The sequence below is a fragment of the Pelodiscus sinensis genome, chromosome 3 (assembly GCF_052426305.1).
Source record: "Pelodiscus sinensis isolate ZL-2025 chromosome 3, ASM5242630v1, whole genome shotgun sequence".
Taxonomy (NCBI): domain Eukaryota; kingdom Metazoa; phylum Chordata; order Testudines; family Trionychidae; genus Pelodiscus; species Pelodiscus sinensis.
The window spans coordinates 159,109,758-159,135,477 of record NC_143054.1 but is presented as its reverse complement, the minus strand read 5'-3'; the positions used below and the strand labels follow the sequence as shown (position 1 = coordinate 159,135,477).

Below are 25,720 nucleotides of genomic sequence, written 5' to 3'. Positions count from 1 at the left end.
TTAGTGAGATGAGATCATGAGCTTGTCTTTACTACTGCACGAGATTATTGGAGCTGCATTGATCCAGCTGCGCCATGAAGATACGGTTTGTCGACGGGAGAGCATCTCCAGCTGACATAGCACAATGTAGACTCCGACAAAATAACTTGTGTTGCTTGGGTGGTGTGTGTGTGTTCACACCCGTGAGTGATGTAAGTTACATTGACTTTAGCTATTGTATGGACAAGTCTCATGGTCCTGAATCCTGACCAGTGGGAAGTGCAAGCCAATAATTACCCTCTTCTGTAGAATTGGGCTAAATATGTAACCTCACATAGAGGCCCATGTCCTCTATTGACATACCCTATGCATGCCAAGTTGGAAATTCTTATGTTTGTAATTGATTAAATTGTTGTATGTGTGTTATTCATGGAGTCTTCTTCCACACCCAGATGCTTTTTTTGAGTTGTACATGGCTCTAATATTTACTGTTACCTTGTCAGCCGACAGTCAAGGCAGTGAGTGGTGTGTGTGTGTGTGTGTGTGTGTGTGTGTGTGTGTGTGTATGCTATACACCCAAAACTTCAACTGCTGAGACAACAGTGGGCAACCTGGAGGAGGTTGACGAGCGCCCCAATAAGTTTGCAGGGAGAGCTTATTACACTTCAGGTTTTAGCTGCTAGAATCTGATTCCTTCGCAGCGGGCAGCCTGGGGGAGGCTGAGAAGTGCCCCCAACGGATCTGCCACCTGGGAGTGACACAGATCCAAACGCCCAAGCTCTCCCTATATCTGTCCCTTAAGATCGGCTGAAATTCTTTTAAATTGTGCCTGGTTCTGTTACAGCAACTGAAGGAGTCAGGTTAAAGCTTAAACAGTTACAGGTTTATTGAGGAAGCTTATAAATCATATGGTTGCAATGGCTATTCTATTTCTTAACTGCTAGCAAAATATAGATCTTAAAAATGGTTACAAAGAAGATAAAGATAGGAAAAACAGAAATAATAGTACCAAGTAACAGCTTAACCTTTAAAGAGCTCTAAGTCTGTGTACACTTAAGACAGAGGACCACATCCAGGTACAATTTTTACCCCCTTCTGTGCCTCTTGACTCCAGTGTGTCAGGCCAGGGCCGGTCCCTCAATTCCTAGGAAAGACGAAAATACGAGATGGGCGTTCCCATAGAACCTCGGGAGGTCAAACACCTAACCCGACCAGCAGGTAGAGGGTAGATTGACACTCAAATGAGTGTGCTGCTGTGTACCCATCTTTATACCCATGGGGTCACGTATTTCTCTCTTATCTGTGATGCCAAATAGTGCTGGTCTGCCTTTTGTGAGACCAGTTCTTACAAGGGAGTTGTGAACTTAATTTACACTTGTAAGAGAGTTGAGAGGATTAAATTGGAAGTACTGGAGATTCTTTTCTCAGTGGGGGATTCCTCTCCCAGGGACGGCTGTGTGTTCGTATCAACATGGGTGCCAGCCAGGCACTTCTCGCAGCCTCGAGCTCAGCTTATTGCCTTAATCGCTCTCTCCTCATATCTATGTTTTCAGCTTCTCAGGATCAGATGAGCCAGCATAGACTCTGCTGATTTTATTGCTCCTTCTCTGCCCTGTATGCTTCAGGAACCTCAGAGAGGCAAATAAGATGGATGAGTTGGGGGGGGGGGGCTGTCTGGCTACATACCTCCAATAACACTTTCAACTACCTTGTTTAAATTTAGAATTTACAGGTTCAAAAAAGTACAGAAATAGGCAACTGCTAAATAGCTAACAACTTAATGATTGCCTCGAGGCTTCAGAACCACCAAGTTATGATGAGTTCACGTTTATTCAGAGCCGTTTCGGAGCTACAGAAGAGTGTGAGGAGGAAAAAATAAATCAGGAATCAAAACTCCTAAAGCAGTGGTCTCCAACCTTTTTAATAACTAACTCACTTTTTTCAATTTAAGTGCAATATAAGATCTACCTCAAACTCAAATACCCTTGCCCCCACTTTCTTCTCCCCCCGCTTCTTTGAGGCCCTGCCCCTGCTCCACCCCTTCTCCAAGGCCTCACCCTATTCACTTCAACCCATCTTCCTCCCCATCCTCACTCACTTTTACCAGGCTGGGTAGGGGTACAGGCTCTGGTTTTGGGCCAAGGAGTTTGGAGTGTGGGAGGGGCTCCGGACTTAGCCCAGGGTGGGGGATTGGCTTTCAAGGTGCAAGATCTGGGAGTTTGGGTTCAGGAGGACTCCTATCTGGGGCAGGAGGTTGGGTGTAGGAGGTGGTTCAGGGCCAGGATGGGTTCAGGAATCATGTTCTGGCTGGGAACCATTTAACTGAAATGACTTCTGAGTGGTGGAACAGTGGGGTTAAAGCAGGCTTACTCCTACCCTGGCCCTGCACCACTCCTGAAAGCAGCTGGCATGTTCAGCAATGGCTCCAGGTGGTATGTGCTGTCCCTCATCTAAAGGCACTAAGCCCACAGCTTCAACTGGCCCTTATTGATCAGTGGGAGTTTCAGGAGTGGTGGCTGCAGGCAAGGACAGTATGTGGAGACCCTCTGCTCTGCCTTTCTCAGGGACACGCCAGCCACTTCCAGGAGTGGCAACTACCACAGGGATAATTACTCCAGCCACGCCAGGTTGGGCGTTTTAGAACTCACCACTCAAATAATTAAATTTAAACGTAAGAGAGAAATGAAAATTATGAAATGCACAAACCAGACAAAACCCCAAAATAACACACTTTGCAAGCAGTGAAAGTAACAAACACAACCCACATATGTGTTGGGTTGGGATATGTGTGAGGGATTTTGTGAAAGTGAGAGTGACAAACACACACTGCGTGACTGACAGATTTGCATTGCCAAGTTCCCTCCGTCCCCTTCTCTCTGTGTGGAAATAAGGTACAGGAATGGGGGAGTAGGCACATCCTGACATCAGTGCCCCCTTCTTCCTTCCACACCTTGCACAGCAAGCAAGAGGCTCCCAAGGGGGCAACTCTAAAGCAGAGGGCAGGAGCAGCATGACGGTGGAGGGGCAACTGAGGTGTCAGCGCTTGATAGCTTCTTGGCCAAACGAGTTAGGATCACCTGTCAGAGGCTCCAAGATCTACTGGTAGATCCCGATCTACTGGTTGGTGACCACTGTTCTAAAGTAAATTACTACCTATTTTGAGTTTTCATACTTTCTAGAGGAAGAGTAAGACATTTTTACTTTTTTTGCCTTTTAAAAACATTTGAAGGTTTCTTCCATGATATAGGGCATTAGGGGTATATCCCAGGGTGGATAAAAATTTATTAAAAAAATAAACTATTTGAAAATGAATCTGCATCACAAAACATCAGGTTTTTAATATATAAATACTGAATTTAAACAAAATAGTTCTGGGTCAATTTATTTTTACACCAGACTTTAGTAGGTAAGCACATTCATCACAGTAGTACTGGCACCCGTGTTTCCTTTTGCCACAGAACAGTCTGGGGAACAAAACTGGGTTGGCAGGTCAAGGTAAAGTTTTTTTGTTTCAAAAGAAACTTGTTTAAAATGAAATCTGAATTTAATATTGCAATATGGTCAGGCCTAAAATTATTTTAAAATCTGTAAATATGTTGAACCTGTGATTGTTCCTCTGTTATATAAATACAAAACCAAGAAAAACAACTTTGTGTTAGACTGCTTTTCTGTACAAAGAAAGAGGTTTTCCCCCCCGATTCTAACTTTTGAGTTCAAGCTTTTTAAATATGGAACAGTAGATCATGTAGTGTATTAAGGGCTTGATCCTGTGGGGGTATCTATGGGTTGTACTACTGCGTGTGAGACTGGCAAAGTCATCATAGCTGTTGGGACCCAGCTGCTGCTTCGAGTGGTCCCTGTGAGTGCTCCACTGTTAGTGTCGGGCTCGTCCCGGTGTCATGGATCGGTCAGAGACTTGCTGTAGCTGTGCTCAGTTGGACCGCGCATGCACGATTAGCGTCTTGTGCCGTTCATGCCTTTCATCCATTGTGCGCGGTTCGGCCCCCGCCCAGTTCCTCTCAAGCACCCTTGGTTGCGGACGGAGCTCCCACTTCGCACAGCATTCCTCAAAAGGATCTGTAAATAGTTAATAAGTTAATAGTAGTTTTTATTTTAGTCTATGCTTGTTATAGTTCATGTTCTAGTTTAAAAAAAAACAGTTAAGTAGTTGAGCGTAACTGCCTCAAAAAAAAAAATTAAATATATATATTCTCTAGAAAGAATGCAAGCGAAGGATTTAACCCCCTCCGCTAAAATGCCTGGATCCCCAGGTTTTAAAAAGTGTAGCGTTTGCTGCGAAGCCATGCCAGCTTCAGATGTGCACGTGGCATGTATTAGGTTCTTGGGTGAGGCACATGTGCCTCAAGAATGCACCCACTGTTGTAAACTGACCGCCAGAGCTCGAAGTGATTGAAAAATGCGCCTTAAAATGATTGTTTGACAAGTCGCTTCAACCTTCAGATGTCCCTGCTTCTGCTACTGAACAAAAATGCAGGGCATCTTCTTCCGGGACCGTCGTTTCAAAGAAAATAAGGGCGCCCCCAACTTGGACCCTACAGCTGCTCCAATCAGTAGAATGAGCTAGGGTGATAGACCTGGCACGTCTGGGACAATCATCTTTGGCTCTCGGAAGACTCTGGGCATTAAGCCCAGAAAATTCTCTCTCCCGGCACTGAAGGCGCAATCAGCGCCAGTGCCATTGGCACCGGAAAAGCCATCAACAAAAACAGTAGCCAGTAGCACTGACATTCTCGGCACCAGCTTCGACAACATTCCTGCTGGCACTAACACTCTCGGCACCGATAACGATGCCGATGTTGGCACCGCCCGCTACACAGGCACCCATGACTTCGCTGGCACCAGTAGAATTAGAATCGGCACCATACTTCTGTCTCAGCCCTCAGTCTCCTTCCCCAACTTTCTCGCCGGAACTGTCTCCATCCCCACCACCACGGCAGTCTCCAACGCCCATCAGGGATCATGTGTGTTCCCTTCAGCGCAGCCCACCATTTCCATACTGCTGACCTTGCTACAGGGACACTAGCTACAGCAAAAGAAGACTGTCACCCTCTCCCTCATCGAAGCATTCACCACATCACCCACAATCGCCAATACGATCACTGCGGCGTGCCTATTATATATGACATAGCAGTGTATTATGCTCCCAGCGCGTGTCCCCTGCGTGCTCAGAACATTACTGTGGGCACTATCATAAATCCTACCACTATCTCCCTCATCATGAACATAGATCACATTCTTACAGGAGGTCTTCTTGCTGTTGTCCATTACCCAGTGTTTTTACCTCCCAAAATGCAATGACACTCACCTCCACCACCTCCAAAAAGTCCAATGATCCAACCAGAACAATCGGACCCCGAAGAAGGGCAGTTGTCCGAAACGGAAGATCCTCACTGGATACATCGCCGATGGACCACTCATCATCTTCACCAGATGAGGCAATAATTCCGGGCAATGTCTCTCCGCCAGACAACCTGAAACAATTTCAGGATCTCTTTACAGATGTTGAGGAAAATCAAGAGGTGCAGTTAGGACAGATTCAAACAAAACAACATTGTCTACTGAAAAATTGACACCCTCAGCATCGGGGTAGGATTATGCTTCCCATGGATGAGGCGATCATAGAGGCTGCAGAGGAAATCTGGCAAACTCCAACATCTGCCTCACCGAGTAAAAAGGCGGATAAAAAGTACTTTGTTTTCTCGAAAGGACTGGAGTTCCTGTTTAATCACCCCCAACCTAATGCGCTGGTGGTTGATGCGGCCCAACACAAACAAAGCACCACAATACAAGAACACCCTCTCTGACAAAAATGAAAAAATTAGACCTCTTCGGGAGAAAAGTTACTCATCATTCACGTTGTTGCTGCGTATTGTAAATTATTCTGCCCCTCTTTCCGACCATAACTTTGATAACTATTTGAAGTTGGCAGAACTCATGCGACACCTTCTGGAGGCGAAATGACCACTGTTGAATGCAGCTCTGCATGAAGCATATCCCTCCCGTAACACCGATTTCAAGATCGCCTTGGATGTAGCAGATACAGCTGTGCGCGCCACTGCTATAGGGATTGCCATGAGGAGATCTTCATAACTCTTGTCAGTGGGAGTTCCTAAAGAGCTCCAAAGTAAAGTCGAAGACCTTCTGTTTGACCAACAAATTTTTCGCCATTAAGACAGATGAAGTCCTTCATTCAGGGAAGGACTCTCGTACCACTATTTGCATGCTGGGGATGTATACGCCCCTCTACAGGCGTAAAAGGTATTATACCTACCAACAAAGATATAATTATACATTCCACAGACAACAATACCGCACTCTTGAACACCCGCACTTCAGACAACGACCACAGTGGAACTGACCCCACCCTGCTCGCTCGTTCAACCAGCCTTCTGCGAAGCAGCAAATTTGACTGCTTTGTCAAGGACAGGCACAAAACTCCCATTGTCAGCACAGAGTGCAATGTGTCCCTCCTCTTTCGCCATCAACTAAGACCATATTACCGTCAGTGGGCCAGCATCGCTTCGGACAGATGGGTCTTAGAAATCGTAGCATCCAATCTCACCATTCCATTCATCTCCATTCCCACAAATACTCCACCTACTCCATCCCTCTTCAGGGACCTCTCTCACGAGGCCCTATTGAAGCAAGAGGTCCATAGTCTGCTTGCCATTGGAGCAATAGAGAGAGTACCCAATGAGTTCTAGGAAAAGGGATTTATTCTAGTTATTTCCTCACCGCCAAAAAGACTGGGGGATGGAGACCCATTCTGGATCTACAAAAGCTAAATCGATACCTTTGGAAACAACGTTTCAAGATATTGACCCTAACCACTATTATATCATTGCTGAACAACGGAGATTGGTTCGTAGTCCTCGTCTTACAAGATGCTTACTTCCACATTGCAATACATGTGGCACACAGATGATTTCTTCGACTTGTACTGGAAGTGCTTGTCTCCTACTACAAGGTTCTTCCTTTCGACCTTGCATCTGCCCCCTGGGTGTTTTCCAAAACCCTAGCAGTAGTTGCAGCCTACCTTCGCAGAACAGGTGTTAGGGAAAAACTGTATCTAGACGATTGCCTCCTCAGAGGTCGCACCTGTACAGAGACATGCCAAATGGTGGTGACTAAGAACCAGACATTCAACTCCCTCGGATTCATTATAAACGTACAAAAATCATCCCTAGAACCAGCTCTAATTTTGAATTTCATAGGAGCACAACTCGATTTGATCTTGGCATGTGCATACTTACCTGTCGAACGATTTCAGATAATCCAGGATCTAATAAACACCCCGATGCATTCGTCAACACTTCCTGTATGCATTTGCCTACAATTAATGGATCACATGGCAGCTATCGCCATCGTGGTTCAACATGCGAGATTACACTTCCGCTGTCTCCAACATTGGCTGGCTTCCATTTACATTCCTGTGAAGCACAGCGTTCACAAGCTTGTAGCTCTACTGCAACACATTAGAAAGTCCCTTCTGTGATGGACAGAGCCAAAAAACCAAATGGCTGGTATCCCTTTCCACCATCCTCAGCAGTCAAAACAGATAACTATGGATGCCTCCCTCACTGGTTGGAGTGCCCACGTGGGCAAGTTAACAGCTCAGGGCTGCTGGTCCGAAGCAGAAATGTTGCTCCACATCAACATACTCAAGTTTCAAGCAGTGCTTCACTCCTGCAGGCATTTCAAGTCCCACTTAATGGGCATAACCAGGGTTTTCACGAACAACATTGCAACAATGTATTAAGTCAACAGGCAAGGGGGGGGGGGCGGCTCCATCTCTATCCCTCTGTGCGGAGGTGGTTCGCTTATGGAACTGGTGTATCCACAATGACATTGTCCTCATAGGGTTGTACTTACCTGGATTCCCTCAGCAGATTTTTCCCTCATGACCACGAGTGGGAGATCCGGACCGACATTCTTCACCGTATCTTCCGTTGTTGGGGGTTTCCTTCAGTAGACCTATTTGCCACTTACATCAATGCAAAATGCCCAAATTATTGCTCCAAAACGGAAATCTGCCGCCACTCCTTGGGAGGCGCCTTTTTGCTTCATTGGGGAACGTCTTTACACTTTCCACCAGTTGTCCTTGTACCCAGTGTCCTGGAAAAAATCAATATGGATGCAGCCTGGGTGATTCTCATAGCCCCCACTTGAGTGTGGCAACGTTGGTACCCGATACTTCACCAAATGGCCATGCGAACACCATACTGCCTTCGCCCCCTACCGGACCTACTCACTCAACAGAATGGCTCTGCTTCACCCAAGACCCGAAATTCTACACCTGGCTGCTTGGCTACTAGTTGGCTCTGGGCATCTGAAAACCTTTGCTCCGAGCAAGTTAAACACATACTAATGCACAGCAGGAAGGACTCCACATGAGCCACTTACTTGGCTAAGTGGACTAGATTTTAAGCACAGTATAACAATAACGATGTAAACCCACACACTTCACTTTTACAATATATACTTGATTATATCCTACATCTGCAATGAGCAGGGCTCTCGATAGCCTCCTTGCGGATACATCTAGCGGCAATCAATGCGTTCCACCACACCATAGAAGATGGCTAATTATTCTCCCACTCCATCACCAAAAGGGTTTTGAAGGGGCTCTCAAATCTTAACCCACCACGAAGGTTCCCATCGCCCTCATGGAATCTTGACATCGTGCTGGACACCTTAACACGTCCCCCCATTTGAACAGAGGGCTACGACATCACTACACTTACTCACAATCAAGTTCCTTTTTCTACTCCACCATTTACGATATTCGCTAAGGACTCAGTAATGTTGAGATCTCATCCAGCGTTTATTCCTAAAGTCAGTACAGAATTTCACATCAACAAGCCCATCGTCCGTCCTTCCTTCTTTCCCAAGCCGCATACTTACTTGCGTGAAGCAATTCTTAATGTACTCGACATCTTGCTTTCTACATCGACAGGACGCGGGAGTTTTACAAGTTGGACTGCCTTATTATATTGCTGGCTGACTGCTCTAAAGGCCAGGCATTATCCTCCCAATGCATTGTGAAGCTAATAGTTTCGTGTACCTGTTACTCCATCTCCTATAAGATGCTTCCATCTCAACCTAAAGCTCTTTTGACAAGAGCAGTGGCTACATTTATAGCTTTTATAAGAGGAATCCTATTGTGACATTTGCCGAGCAGCGACATGGTCCTCCAGTGTCACCTTCATGAAGCGTTACGCGATTGTACATCAGTTTGCCTCAGACTCCTCGGTGGCTACAGCAATACTCCCACTCTGCCAGAAACCTTGATTCTGGGGCACACCACCTGGGCTGGGGTACTGTTCCTAAGTCACCAGCCGTGGAGCACCCATAGGGACCACTCGAAGTAGTTACTTTCATGCAGTAGCGAAGGCTCTTCGAGATGTGTCCCTGTGGGTGCTCCATGCCCCGTCCTCCTCCCCGCTCCGGAACCTTGGTTCTCTTTTTCTCGTTACAGATAATTGGGCGGGTGAGAGGAACTGGGTGGAGGCCGGACCATGCATGATGGATGAAGGGCACGAATGGCACGAGACACTGATTGCACATGCTCGGTCCGACTGAGCGTGAGTATGGCAAGTCTCGGATCTACGGCGCCGAGATGAGCCCGACACCAGCAGTGGTGCACCCATGGGGGGACATCTTGAAGAACCATTGTCACTGCACGAAGGTGAGTAACTTCTTTTGATTCCAGAGGGACACAATTAAGATCAAGAATAAATGGCAAGTTTTCAGAATATAGAGAGGTGTGAACAATGTGTTCCCCAGAGGTTGTACTAAAATCAGTGCTATCCAACAAACTCATAAATGAACTGGAAAAAGGGGTAAATAATGAGGTTGCAAATTTTGCAGATGATACAGAACTTCTCAGTTAACTCTGCAGTCTGTTTTAGACTTGCTGGACAACAAAATGGCCCATGAAATTCAATGCTGATAAATGTAAAATCACATTAGAAAACATCCCATGTATACATATACAATCATGAGGTCTAAATTTGCTGTTGCCACTCAGATCTTAGAATAATTGTGGGATAGTTCTCTGAAAACTTCTATTCAGTAGGGATGTTAACTAGCAGTTAATTGACTAGTTGAGTAGTCCATGGAATTTCCATGGACTTCTCGACTAGTCAGTAGGTACTTTCACATTCTTCCTTTGCACATTCTGCTCTCACTGGGGCACTTGTGCATTTCAAAGGAGGAATCCGGAACTCCGCATGCAGCCTGGGGCCAGCGGGAAGTCCCCCTGACTCTGGGCTGCATGCAGGTGCCAGTTTTGAAATGCACAAGTGTCCTCAGCGAGGGCTCTTGTGCATTTCAAAGCAGTAGCGCAGCATGGAGCCTGGGGTCAGCTGGGCACTCCTGAGCTGATCCTGGGCTCCAGCGTGTCATTTCTGCAGAACCTGGGATCGGCTGAGGACTCCCCAGCTGACCTCGGGCTTCACATGCGTAGCACCACACAGCTGATCCCGGGACCAGCTGTGCAGTGCTGCTCCTTTGAAATGCCGCGGAAGCTGTCTCAACGTTTCAAAGGGACAGTGCTACACAGATGATCTCAGGATCATCTATGGAGTCCGGGATCAGCTGGGGAGTCCCTAACTGACCCTGGGCTCCACAAGCACAGCGCCTGGGCTCAGCTCTGTGGCACTGCTGCTTTCAAGTACCCCGCGCCCCCCTATCTGAGCAAGGCAGGGGGAAGAGGGGAATCGACTAGTTTTTATCATTCTTACTATTCAGTGTGCAGCAGCAGTCAAAGCTGAGTGTTGGAAATAATTAGGAAAGAGATCAATAAGACAGAAAATATCATATTGCCTCTGTATAAATCCATGGTATGCCCATATCTTGAATATTGCATGCAGGTCTGGATACCTCATCTCAAAAAAGTAGTACTGTAATTGAAAAAGGTATAAAAATGTACAACTGAAATTATTAGGAGGTATGTAACTGTCTGGATTAGGAGAAATGAATATGACTAGTATTTTGTGCTAGGAAAGCAATGACTTAATGGGAGATATGAGAGGTGTATAAAATCATTTCTAGTACAGGAAAAGTAAATAAGGAAGTATTGTTTACTCAAACACGCAAATGAAGGGTCACCCATCAAAATTAATAGGCAGCAGGTTTAAGACAGCCAAAAGGAATTATTTCTTCATACAATGCACAGTCAACTGTTGGAACTCTTTTTTGGAAGATGCTATGAATGCCAAGATGGTAACAGGCTTCAAAAAATAACTCTATAAGTTCATGTAGCTTAGATCTGTCAATGGCTATAGAGCAGGAATGGTGTCCTTAACTTCTGTTTGACAGAAGCTGGGAATGAGCAAATGGAGGTGGATCAGTTGATTACCGGTTCTGTTCATTCCCTCTGAAGCAGCTGGCATTGGTGATTGTGGGAAGATTGGCCGTTATGTTCACTAAGCGCTCATTCTCTTCTGTAGTTTCTCTGCACCTGAGCTCTAAGTGGGTCAGTTCTCAAATTATGAATATTTATGGTTACATTCAACATGGAAACTTACTCTCTAGCACGTTAAAAATACTTACCTTCCCTTGCTTCTGCATGATCTTTGGCACATCATGTAAACGGCCTCGTTCTCCTTGCATGTGTACAAAGATATTGAGAGAGAAATACCTTAATTTTTTCAACTGCCTTTCATTCTGTCTCTAAATAGTATAAAAGCTGTCTCCCTGCATATACCTGCTCCCACCTGCCCACCTGTGCTCCTGTGTCCGAAACAGAGGAAGCAGTGTGGGATGGGGGAGGGGGAGCTCTGTGTGTAACTGTGAAGGTTAACAGATGGACTCAGGCTCATTAGTTAACTGTGTGTTCTCTTACATCCCTATTTAATTGTATTGTGTAGGGCTCCATAAATCCTAAGGATGCCTTTGAGGCTGCAGGTGAGCTTTTGATTGTGTGGTGCAGATGTTTGTAACTGGGGGGGGGAGGAGGTGCCTGTATTATGAAAATGTGAAGGTGTCTGAACAATCTGGATAAACTTGTTAGTACATTGTTAGTACATTTATTTTTTGCATCATACTTATGGACTGTCTGCCCTGTCTTACTGTGCTGGTATATAATAAATTTAATTATTGTAAATTTGTGTGGTGTTTGATTATGAATGTCAAAATGTTTGGTCAAAATATAATTGGAATGATGATTTGTGTGTACTTCAGTTATATTTCTACTCTTAATACCAGACTTGAAAAATAATTTTTTATTGCTCATCATAATCATACATCTTAAGTGACTATTTCCTATTTAAAAATAGTTTTATTGGGCATTTATGAATTTTAAAATGTAATTCCTTTCAAGATGTTGCTGAAATATTTAAATAGATTTAAATACTTACAATTTATTAACCTTTAATTTACATTCTCACTTTTAAAAAGCTGTGTATTGAGTAATGGGCCTTAAAAATAAAAAAGGGAAAAGCTACTCTATCTTAGACAATAGGGGCTTATGAACATCCATCTACAACTTTCAGAGTCATCTGGTGGTACCACAACTAAATATTAAGGGCTGGGCTATTCTTTGTCAATTTGTGAAGAAATCTTGACAGAATATAGGACCGATCACAGCCAAAGTAGTCAAAACTGGACTAAAGTGAAATGTAGAAAATAGGTTTCAATATATTCAGCATTTTTTCAGAGCCTTAGACTATCAAAAATTTGTGCTGTTGCTGATACTGCTGAAATTTGGAAAACTTGACACACGGGATGGCACCTTTTCAAACGAAAGCCAAACTACATCAAAATTCAGAACAAGTGGTCACCAAAAAGCCATGTAACAATGCCCATTTGCATTGTATTAATATACGACTTCTTATTGAGAATTGACATAATGATTAATAATAGCATAAGTGAAATATTGTACTCACGGACTTTATTTAATGAGACTTCTGCTGCTGCATCTTTTTGCACCGTCTTTGAGATTTACATCCTATGACATTTACATCTTAAATAATCAAATCCAGCTTCATGCACACTCTCAGACTGTCCTCTCTCAATTGTATGGAAGGGAGACTGGAATGTGGGAGTGCATGAGTCTGCAGGGTTGCCAGGTGTCCGGTATCTGTTGCCTCTGTCCAGTAAAAAAAAACAACCAAAAACAGAAATATTGGATGGTAGGCCTCTTGGGACATTCCTCCCCTGCCGCATTGTGTGGGTGGAGGGAGCAGGGGCGTGTGGGTGTTTTTTTTTTTCTTTTTCTCAACCAGTTTTTTTTTTTCCTTGCCACGTTCAGTATTTTTTGTGGCAACCCTAGGAGTCTGGGTTTGGTTTTATGAGGCTCTCAGGGCGTGTGTGAGAAAGGGGGTGTAGGAATGTTATGATGCTGTGACCAGATGGGGGTAGGGCCCCAATTGCAGGCTTGTTGGGAAGCCTTCATTTTTCAATAAAAATAAAATGTCCAAAACAAAAGGTTTCAATGTTGTCTTTATTTATGGCAGAGATGGGGAACCTTTTTTGGGTTGGGAAAAATCAGTCAGACCCCACAAGTGAGAAGCCCCCCCCCAAAAAACCCACCACCCTTCCATTCACCAGCCCCATGGTAGGGGGGAGGAGCAGGGAGAACTGAGGTTCAAGGCCTCAGGCCAGATTACTCTTCTGAGGTTCCAGGGTTAGTGGATTTTTATGGCTCCCTCCTAAGCTCTGCGGTGGGGTCAAAAATAAGGGGTTAAGTGTGCAGGACTGGACTGCCAGTGAGTGGGATAAGGATGGCGCGCAGGATCTGGGCTGGAGGTGGGGGTGGGGAGGGTGCAATGTAGGATGCAGGAGCAGGCTGGGAGTAGAGTACAGGCAGTCCCCAGGTTACATGGATCCGACTTACATCGGATCCCTACTTACAAACGGGGTGAGGCAACCCCGCACTAGCTGCTTCTCCCCAGCAGACCAGGGAGACGTGAAGCTAGCACTCCCCCCAGCAGACTAGGGAGATGCAGAGCAAAGCCGCGGAGGACGCGGGTGGCGGGACCGCAGCACGTCTCGGCGGTCCTGCCGCCCGCGTCCTCCACGGCGAGAAAAGCCGCTCCGCGTCTCTCAGACCAGGGAGACACGGAGCAGCTTTTCTCGCCACAGAGGATGTGGGCGGCAGGACCACCGTAACCCGGGGACTGCCTGTATAGAACATTCACAGGAAGGGCAAGCCTTTTCACAGTCCATTGTGCTAGCTGATGGGCCATCAAGCCTTGTCTGGCTTTTCCATTGTAGTCCCTGAAGTGTCAGTGATGGGAGTGACCCAAAGCAGCAAATATGAAATACAGACACGTCTGGCACCTTTCCAGTCATACGTTACATGTATTTTCGTGCATAAAGCATCTCTGTTATGTTGCGTTTATATCACATGCATATTTTCATAAATAGACCAGGGAGACGTGGAGCAGCTTTTCTCGCCACGGAGGATGCGGGCGGCGGGAACGCAGAGACGCGCTGCGGTCCCGCCGCCCCGGTCCTCCGCGGTGAGAAAAGCCTGGTCTGCTGGGGGGGGGGGGGGCGGTGCAGCTAGTGCGCCCGCCCCTCCCCCCCCCCCCAGCACACTCCCCACTCCCCCCAGCAGACCAGGCTTTTCTCGCCACTGGTCAGTTTCAGCAGTGGCTGAATCTGGACGCCTGGGACAGAGCAGCTGGGGCGCTGCTGGGTTGGTTCCCACAGCGCTGCACCTCGGTGCTGCGGGGACCAACCTGGCAGCACCCCAGCTGCTCTACCCCAGGTGTCCCCAAGTCAGCTGCTGCTAAAACTGATCAGCGGCTGATTCCAGGAAGCCCGGGGCAAAGCAGCTCTGCCTCAGGCTTCCTGTAGTCAGCCGCTGGTCAGTTTCAGCAGCGGCTGAATCGGACACCTGGGGTACAATATGTACCATTCCGACTTACATACAAATTCAACTTAAGAACAAACCTACAGTCCCTATATTGTACGTAACCTGCGGACTGCCTGTAGATACCTATCTAAAGCCATGTACCACACCCTGGCACCCATCCCTTCCATCTCAATCTCCAACACAATGCCTGCAGTAAGATAGACATGGTTCAGCCAGAGTCTCCAACCCCTGATACATCACAGATGCTAATTCATCCTCCTCGCTTGATTACGCCATCATGCCACCCCTCCTGCTGCTGCTGACTTCTCACACTTCCAGGATCTTTTCAAGCGGATATCCTCAGAGTTCAGCATCCTGTTGGAAGGAGTTGCTGAAAACCAATATGAGCTCAACAGCCTCTTACAGTCAGTGACATTCTTAAGATAGCATTGCCAATCAACTCGGCAGTAATGAACTTGTTTAAGACCATCTGGCAGATGCCTGCTAGGGTCACGCCTACCTGTAAGAAAATGTTTCACCTAAGACAGGAAATACGTTTCACGCAAGGGCTTGGAGTTCTTATTTACTCACCCACCTCCCAACTTCTAGGTTGTGGAAGCTGCTCATCCGAAAGATAAATAGCAGCATTTTCCATACCACACCCTTTGACTGTGATAGCAAAAGATTTGACCTCTTTGGTCGTAAACTATATACGTCTTCACTCTCAAATTTTGCATGGCTAGTTACGCTGCCTTATTAAGCAAATAAGACCATAGAAACTATTCCAAATTCAGCTGCTTTATTAGTGACATGCCTGAAGCAAAGAAACAATAATTTTCAAGGCTGTTATTGCTGAAGGTCATACCAACTCCCGAACAGCCCTATAGGCTGATACAGCCTATGTCAGTTCTATGTCCAGTCAGCCACTGCAGTCCTCGTGAGGCATGCATCATGGTTCAGTTCTGTTGTTTTTCCACGTTCAATCCACAGTTGAAGATCTTCATTTTGACAAATTGTTTGCCGCGAACACCAACAAAGCCCCTACACACAATAAAGGACTCCAGAGCCACATTACAATCACTAGGAATCCATACTCCAGCACTTAGGAAGAAACAATGCCTATGTATCAGCCAGACCCACGATATCCTCAATATAGTCGCCATTACCAGAGGCAAGACCACCAACAATGTCAATGCAATTGAAACGGTTTCAACACCATCACTTACCCTCCAACAACATGCACTAGGCCCAATAAGTAAATTTGAGGGAATTGTTGAGAGTTTGGAAAATCATTCACACTTTCCAGTATCAACATCCTCTCCCAAGCTTTTCTAATTTGATCTTCTCCTGTTCTATTTTAATCGGTGGTCCATCACGTCGGACCGATGGATGCTCCAGACAGTCCAGTCAGGATATATACCATCCCTTTTACCTCCATGCCCTCTCCCCAATGTCGTACTCAGTCCCTTTTCAGAGAACACTCTCATGAGCTATTGCTCCAACAGGAAATTCAAATCTCCTCCAACTGGGAGCTATAGGAACAGTTTCCTCCCAATATGGAGAGAATAGAATCCCTTCCCTATATTTTCTCATAGAGAAATCTGGGAGATGGTGCTCAATCCTTCATCTGAGAGCCCTTAACAAATACATTAAGAAACAGAGGTGTAAGATGGTGACACTACTATTTCAGTGCTGGAGCAGGGTGACTGATTCTCATCCCTTGACTTACAGGATGCATATTTCCATTCCTCCAACTCCTAGACACTTTCTTCAGTTTGTCTTAGATTCCAACCAGCATGCCCTCTAAGCTGCATGGCAGCACAGCTTCACAGGTGATTAATCAGTCTCACCCAGACAGCTCCATGCACAGCACCCTGAGCCTCTGACTGTGTAGGGCTGATTAATCACTTGTAAAGCTGTGCTGTTGCGCAGCAAGGGAACACTGACTCCATCCACTATCGATACAGAGTGCTACCATTAGGTCTGTCTACTGCCCTGAGAGTAATCTCAAAAATCTATTTGAAAGCAGGATGTTATATTTCCTTCTAAAAGCACACACCGGACTTGACTCCCAGTGCAGCACCTCAGTCACATTCGGCTGTTCAAGTACCTCCGCCTACAAATTATCAAACAAAATCTACTCTAGTCCCAGCGCAAATCATACTGATAATAGGAGCCCACCAAGATTTTGTAACAGCCGCTGCCTTTCTTTCCTGCAACAGATAAAGGACATGTCAGAACATACATGGACAATGTAGTCTCCATGTTTTATATAAACCGGCAAGCCAGTGCCCATTAACATGCACTTTGTATGGAGCCTATGACCCCATGGAATTGGTGCCTGAAACACAAAATAACCATAACTATCTTTCATCTTCCAGTGCTCTCAATATCACTGCCAACGCTCTCAGGAGAGCACTTCCCATAGAGCACAAATGACAGAGAAATGAATGACAGAGAAATGATGATATCATCACATCAATTTTTCGATCAATGGGACAACCCCACAATAGATCTTTTCACCATCCACACCAACAAAAATGTAAACTTTTTAGATCCAGAGCAGGGATGGGTAAAGGGATCTGTAGGAGATGACCTTCCAACGAAGTGGAGCTCCCACCTCCTATATATGCATTCCCACCTATTCCTTTCCTAAACAATGTGGTACAGAAAATACGAAGGGACAGAGCTGTTTTCATATTGTCGTGGCCCAGGCAACTCTGGTACCCCTTCTGAACCCTATTGCTAGGTTTTCCTCCAACTTTCCTGCCACTGACAAAGGAGCTCTTGCTTCAACTGGGGATGCAGACACACAACCCCACTCTGTACATGCTGCACCTCAAAGCATGGCTACATCAGTGGTTCTCCCCCCAGAAGCTAGAATGGTAAGAATCTGTCCAGGTAGTTTTACTTCAGCAGTGCTCAGAACACTTGTAAAATATCCAGACAGAAATGGAAAAGGTTTTCCCTCTGGTGCTCGGACAAACAAGTTCCTCCAACTACAGCACCCTACCTGTGATCATTGAGTACTTATTACACCTCGAGCAGGCAGAACTCAGTTCCATTAAAGTACATCTTGCTGCAATAATCATGTTCCATCTAGAGATAGATGATACACCAATATTTGCACATCCAGATACTGAAAGATTCTTCAAGCTTTCCAAGCACTTTACCCAGATATCAGACCACCACCTGAACCCTGGGATCTCCACCTAGTCTTAAATGCTCTCATATGTCTGCCCTTCAAACCAATGGTTACCTCCTCCCTGTTATACCTGTTGATGAAACATTGGCAACAAGGAACACTGTTATCAGCTAGATGAGTGGGAGAGATTGCTGTGCTCATGGCAGACTTTCCCTACACAATTTTCTTCAAAGACAGTGATCCTCCACACCCACCCAAAATTCTTACCTAAGAATTCTTACCTTCCTCGCGCTTGAATCAAACCATACACCTTCCTACTTTTTTCCCCCAAATCCCATGCTAGCTCACTTGAGTCAGCAGTGCATACACTGGACGTATGCAAAGTGCTCTTTCTATGTATGTCAGATGAAACCATTTAGGTCCTCCCACAAGCTGCTTCATGTCTGTAGCAGACCATAGAAAATATGAAGCCATCTCATCAGAGACTTTCCCACATGATTTCTGTTTGTATGCGCCTTGGCCACAACTCTGCCAATGCTAATCTTCCTACAGCTCTTCAGGCTCATTTCACCAGGGCTGTAGCTGCTTTCATAGAACTTTTTATGCAGGGTCCTGATCTGAGACATTTGTTAGGCCGCTATATGGGCCTCAGACCAGACTTTTCCAATCATAATGTACTAACACAGACTCCACTATCTGATCTCAGTGTGGTCAAGGCTATTCTATTCACTGCCTGTCTACCGGATCCAAAGATCTTACCTTCTTAATACATATAGCTTTACAATTGCCTACTGTGGAGCACCCACAAGGACATCTCTTGAATAAGAGGGGGAGGTTACTCACCTTTTGTGGTAACTGACCAGTCTTTGAGATAAGTGTTCCAGTGTGTACGCTGCTATCTCCCTTCCTCCCCTTATTTCAGTTTTTTTTTAAATTTCCAGCTGATCCTGGATTCCACTGGCTCCACATGGCATTTCAAATTGGCAGCACAACATGGAGCCCAGAGTCAGTGGGGGACTCGGAGTCCCCTGCTGACCCCAGGCTCCATGAGGGCGCTTTCGCTTTGAAATGCACAAGAGCCCCCACCAGGGACTCTTATATATTTCAAAGATGGCATGCCCACGTTAGCGGGACTTCCCGCCGGCCCCAGACTGCATGCAGTGTTCCACATTCCTCCTTTGAAATGTAGAAGAGCCCCAGCAGGATTACGGAAGTGTCTATCAACTAGTCAATGAAAATTTCATCAACTACTTGACTAGTAAATCAACCGCAATTTAACATCCTTAGTTTATAAGTCTGAAGAGTAGCATGAATAGTTTAGGAGACTCTCTCATTTTCAAGGGACTTAGCAAGTTACAATTTAAGCTCCAGTCACTTTCACTTTGTCATATTTGAAAAATGTTGCAGGCTGACCTGAAACAATCAATTTAATTCACCGACTGCAATTAATCCTTCTGTTCCTTAAATACATGATTTAATTGTAAAAGCGAAACATGTTTTAATGAGAAGTTTATGTATCTAAAACATGTAAAGGTTGTTTAAAAATAATTGTATATGTTCTATTAAATTAGTGTCCATCCTAATGCAGCTTAGCACAAACATGAACAGAAATTAAAAAGTCAATGTATCATTCACTATTTTCTAACATGCTAAAAATGTACAGTTAATCTGAAAAACTAAAAATGTACAGTTAATCTGAAAAACTATCTGTGGTATAAATGTAGATCGTTGTCTTGTGCTCATCTAAGTAGCAAACAGGTCTGTCAAATGTAAGGTAAGGATTCTATTTAGTTGTAAATCTGCGTGTTTTAATGGTTGCCTATCCGTGAGAATTCACCTTAAGAAAATAACTGAAGTATAATAGTGAAGTTGATTTAGGATAGATTATTTAAATTGAGGCCTTCCAACTTGTGATTTAAATCAATTTTAATTCACCTTGATTGAAATCAGTCTACTCCAGATTGTCTGTTAAAGGAACCCAAGTCTTTAAGTGCATTCCACAGATCAAAAATAGTCTAAGCATGACTCTGTATAGGTTCCGATACAAGATGTACCGAGGCTCTGGCCTCAGTCCTGCGCTCCCAGGGGCTGCTGAAGGCTGCTGTGGGGCTCTGGCTCCAGTCCCATGCTGCCTCCAGCCAGGCTGCGGATCCTGATGCCCCGCCAGGCTTGTCCTCCTGCCTTTAGATTCCCATGAGACTCTGGTACATGAGCATCCGTAGTCCTCCCAGACCATGGTTGTTGCCAGACCAGAGCATGCCGGTTTTTGGAGGCAAAACCTGTAGTGTGAGCGGTTAGCTGACGACTGATCTTCAGAGTACTTCGGTCATGGCTTTTGACACACTCAAACTTTGAGGTTTTTTGAGAGAGTCAGGAGAAGTGGCAAGTGATATTGGAGTCAAATCTAATTTAATGTTTCAGCTTTTTAATGTTCTATATAAAACATCAGTTTCCTAACACGTGGCTTTTTTTGGGCATAGTTGAATTTTTTTTGAACCTCTGAATGTCATCTGAAATTTTGAAATCGTCATAAGTTAAAACTTTAAGGTAATGTAGGCTTAATTTCACTGTTTTGTTATGAAGTTTACAAAAATCCTTAAACATCAAAACTGTTCACAAATACTAATCCATGTTTTGAGTTCTTCCTAGTATTTTTCAAATATTTTAATTTTTTTTTATAGGGTATAGGGAATTATTCTGTTAGCAGTGTTTGGCATGAAAAGATTCAGTAGAAGCATTGTTCTGTGCCATTAAAATTACCATAATTGCCAAGACTGTATTCTGTTAGTATGTTTCAGGTTGTAATCCAGAACCGGGGTATGTTAAGAATGAAGCTCATTAGAACTGAAAACTGATTTCTAAAAAAGCGTCTCAAGTAGCAGGATGCTACAAATGTAAAATAGGCTAAATGTTGGGACTAGCAACCTTATTTGTTTGTTACATTTGTTATATTTGTTATATTTTCAGTTGTGTATACTTTGGGGCTCTATTTTTCAGAAAGATTGAGGTTAATTGTAGCTTTGCAAATCAAGAAAGGAAATTCCATATTGTTTTCTGCAGCAGATTCCTGTTGCTATGCAACAAACAGAATGTCACTTAGTACAGGCTATATTAAATTTGTATTCTCTGCACATATCTCTGTATGTTCATACTCCAAGAGGAGGCTATAATTCAGACTTTTTATGGACGATTTAATGTGATGTATACATTTACGTTTTTCTTCAGATGCTTGCTGTAACTCTGGTTACATGTAAGTACTTCCCTAGCCACTTCTTATTTTTTTATCTGTAAAGGACACCTGTGCAATATGCTCACACTTCTAGACAGACAAACGTGTTGGTTGTGTTCCTGGTGGCGGAGTTATATTGCCACACAACATCATAAGATTTCAAAAAAGGGAGACACTTTTGTGTGGAGAAACTTAGTAGTACTTTGTAGACCCTGAAAACATTTAAGTATAAAACTCAATAATTCAGTTTCAGTGGAATATGAAATCTTGGGCCCAAACCTTTAATTTGCCTTTTTCTAGCTAATCTTATCTTTTGAATTTGAACTTTAAAAAAAAAATCTTACTCTTCAGCCTGCCTGTCTTTTGATTCTAGAATAATTGAAGTGTTTTTTGTGAGATTGGTTTCTTCCTCTGTGGGATGAGACAAATTCTTACGTAATGGACAAGTGACAACGGAAAATGTAATGTTTAGTAGCCTAGTTTGACTTCCATAGGGGATGTGGAAGTGGGACAAAAATGGTAGAAAATAATATAAACTCTAAAATAAGTCTCTTCTCTAAGACGCTATCACATTTGGTAGTGAGACAGTGAAGGATAAAAGTTTCATTAGGCTTTGCTTAAGTTAATTTTTCAATGTGCAAGTTTGTATTTCAATGAATACTTTGCTACCTTGATGAAACTGCTGAGACACAAGCAATGTCTAAGTTTAATATAAGGAAGAACTGGTGGGTTGTTGATTTAATCTTTATTTCATAATGCCTGGAAAGCATGCCATGCATATGAAACAAGGTGTATGTATTTTAAGTGGTTTATATATTACTATGTAAAAATCTATTTCTTACAAATACATATTTGTTAATTTATCATAGAATCATAGAGCTGGAAGAGACCTTAGAAGGCCATCAAGTCCAGCCCACTGCCCAAGGCAGGACCAATCCCAATTAAATCAACCCAGCCAGGGCTTTGTCAAGCTGAGACTTAAACACCTCTAGGGATGGAGACTCCACTACTTCCCTCGCTACTTCCGCTGCTTCACCACCTTCCTAGTGAAATAGTTTTTCCTAATATCCAAACTGGACCTCTCCCACCACAACTTGAGACCATTGTTCCTTATTCTGCCATCCATCACTACTGTGAACAGCCTTTCTCCACCTTCTTTTCAGGGAGTTGAAGGCTGCTATCAAATCCCCCCTCACTCTTCTCTTCTGTGGACTAAATAGACCCAACTCCCTCAGCTTCTCCTCGTAGGTCATATGCTCTAGCCCCCTAATCGTTTTGGTCGCCCTCAGCTGGATTCTCTCCAATGCATCCACATCCTTTCTATAGTAGGGGAGGGGACCCAGAACTGGACACAATACTCTAGATGTGGCCTCACCAGAGCCGAATAAAGGGGAATAATCACTTCTCTGGATCTGCTGGCAATGCTCCTCCTTAACGCACCCTAATATACCATTAGCCTTCTTGGCTACAAGGGCACACTGTTGACTCATATCCAGGTCATTAATAAAGATGTTGAACAAAACTGGTCCCAGAACCGAACCTTGGGGCACTCTGCTAGAAACTGACATCGAGCCGTTGATCACTGCCCGCTGGGCCTGACCATCCAGCGAGCTTTCTATCCATCTTACCGTCCATATATCCAATCCACATTCCCTTAACTTGCTGGCAAGAATATTGTGGGAGACCATATCAAAAGCCTTGCTAAAGTCAAGGTATATCACATCCACTAACTTTCCCATATTTACAGAGCCAGTTACCTCATCATAGAAGCTAATCAGATTGGTCAGGTGTGACTTGCCCTTCGTGAATCCATGCTGACTATTCTTGATCACCTTCCCCTCTTCCACGTGCTTCAAAATGGATTCCTTGAGGATCCCCTCGATCATTTTTCCAGGGACTGAGGTAACACGGACCGGCCTATAGTTCCCTGGGTCGTCATCCTTCCCTTTCTTAAAGATGGGCACTATGTTTGCCTTTTTCCGATCATCTGGGATCTCTCCTGATCCCCACGCGTTTTCAAAGATAATGGCCAAAGGCTCCCTTAATGACACTTGTCAACTCCCTCAGTACTCTCGGATGTATTAAGTCCGGACCCATGGATTTATGTACGTTTAACTTTTCTAAATAGTTCCTAACCTGTTCTTTCCCCACCAAACGCTGTCCATCTTGTCCCATATTGCGTCAGCGCATTAATTTGTGCTGCTTTCACATGCATTCCAGAATTAATGTGTGTTTATGAAATTTTTGTTAATGGATCTTAAGTGATTCTTTACTAGAGATATTAATGGGTAACCGGTTAAATGGTTACCTGTGCTGCTCCAGCACTGCCATGGCTACCCCTGCCAGCCTTGGGTTGGCAGGGGTAGCCATGGCAGCCCCCATATGGGGCTGTAGCAGACCCTGCCTGCATTGGAGGCTGCTCTATCCTGACCCTTGCAAGTGGAAGGGGCTGTTCCAGTGTGGCTGGAGTGTCCCACCTGCCCATCCTATTTGATCCATTAAATGTAGTGTTAGCACTTTATGTAACCAATTAAACAAGATTTTACATCCCTATTCTGTACATTGTTAAATGGGCTAAGTGGACTTTTGTCAACAAAACTATACCTGCATCTACACTGCTGCTGAGTCGACATAATGTGGACAGAACTCAGCAGTTTTGTCGACGGCTGTAAACCTCATTCTATGAGGAATAACGCCTTTTTTCGACAGAATTCTGTCGACAGGAGTTATTGCGTCTACACTGTCCTTTGTGTCTACCCTGTCATGTCAACGAAATGGCTTGCTTTGTCGACAGAATTGGATGTAGTCTAGACACTCTTTGTTGACAGAGCTTTGTCTACAGTATCTGTTGACAAAACTTCTGTTGACAAAAGCCTGTAGTCTAGACATACCCAAGATGATGTGGCTGTCAAGATAACAAGGTTTTTAAAAAAAGATAATTTTATGGCAGATGGATCCCTCAAAGATTAGTAGCAAGTATGGTTAAACCTAAGGGTTAACTGATTAAATTAACTTTTACACCACTATTTGCCATGATCTGGCTATGAAGCTATACAAATTCAGGGTCTCAAAGCCCAGGCTTTAGCCTGAGCCCTTATGTCTATGCTGCAATTTTATAGCCCCACATGCTGAGCTCTAAGACCCTGAGTCTGCTGACTCAGACTTTTGATTTTTCAGTGCTGCTCTGGTTAGGGATGTTAAATATTGAATAATTGACTAATCGAATAGTTGATGCATTTTGCATCAACTGTTCGATTAGTCAAAAGGGCACCTCTGCCTTTGAAGTATAGCAACAGCTCTAGGGTTGTCTTGTCCAAAATCAGTATGATTGCATTTCAATGTTGTGTAGCATCGTTCATTGCAAAATAATAAAATACAGTGGACTATTGTAAGCAGAGTGCAAGCTTAATATTTAGCAAAGTTACTGAAAAGCAGTTAAAGAATGCTTGCATGTACATGTGTGTGTGCATGCACATGAATGACAACCGCAACCCAGTATGTCCTAGAGGATCACTTATGCCTACTTATAAATATTACACACAACTGCTAGAAAACATTAAGGTCGCAAAGTCAAGCGTGCAAAAATTCAAATACCACAAGTAAGGTTGTCTGTAAGCTTCCTTTGTCCCCTCTGTTCATAGGCATTATGGTAGTCTTTGATTTCATGATCAGATACTTATTTTTGCTTTCAGTGCACTTAATGAGCAGCTATTTAATACTTTGCTTTTAATGTTGAATGTGGGCTCAATGCCATATTTACTGCACACTGTTTAAATCCTGTTCTGAAGACACAATTCTTCATGAGTGTTTCTATGCTGCACATCACTCTGAGTGCTTTACAAATATTAGTGAATTAATTTTTATAACACCCTTATTTTTAGAGGGTGGTGTATTCCCTCTTTTATAGATGGAAGAGCTGAGACAGAGTGGTCAAAAGTATGTATCATTTGAAGTATGCAATTTGAGATGCCAAACACCTGATTTTTCAAAGTACTCAGCATTATGTAGGACTTTATATGTCAATAGTACAGGTTCCAGTGATTATAGATACAGCTCTAAGTGCTCAACAAAACTTCAAGCAGACCCAGTGGCCTCAAGTCGCACCCAGAAAGGAACATTGTTGGTCACCACTTGTGAAAATTTTAGTTTGTTTTTGCCCAACATCACACAGAAACTGAAGGGTAGAGTCAAGTATAGAATCCAGTTTCTAAGGACATCATTCTGTTTCCTCTGTTGTGAGACTATCTTTCTCTTCCAGCAGTCGCTTGTCTCATGCATGTCATGTATCACACAGCACCCAACTTCCAGCAGTAAAGACATCAACCTCCTTTAATACACAGCCCTGGTTGATCTGAGAACATAGTCCAGAATGGAAAAAAATAAAAGATTAAAAAAAACCCTAAAATATCAGTTATTGGGGGGGGGGGGGACCCCCAGGAGAACACAAGAGTTGCTGTCCTTTAAGAATCCCCTTGTTCCACCAGATGCAGCAGGGGAAAAATGTCCCTGCCGGCCTTCCATCCAAGAAAAACAGAAAATA

At 44.2% G+C, this 25,720-nt stretch overlaps 1 protein-coding gene across 11 annotated transcripts in view; it reads left to right on the top strand.

The window, feature by feature from the left end:
• ENAH (ENAH actin regulator) overlaps positions 1-25,720 on the top strand; it is a 200,430-nt gene that overhangs the window by 22,799 nt on the left and 151,911 nt on the right. Inside the window, exon 2 of one of the 11 annotated variants that reach the window (XM_075925286.2) lies at positions 9,479-9,688. The exons of the other annotated variants lie outside the window; for them this stretch is intronic. The gene's annotated coding sequence lies outside the window, so the exon portion shown is untranslated. The remainder of the gene's footprint in view (positions 1-9,478; positions 9,689-25,720) is intronic. 11 annotated transcript variants of the gene reach the window in all.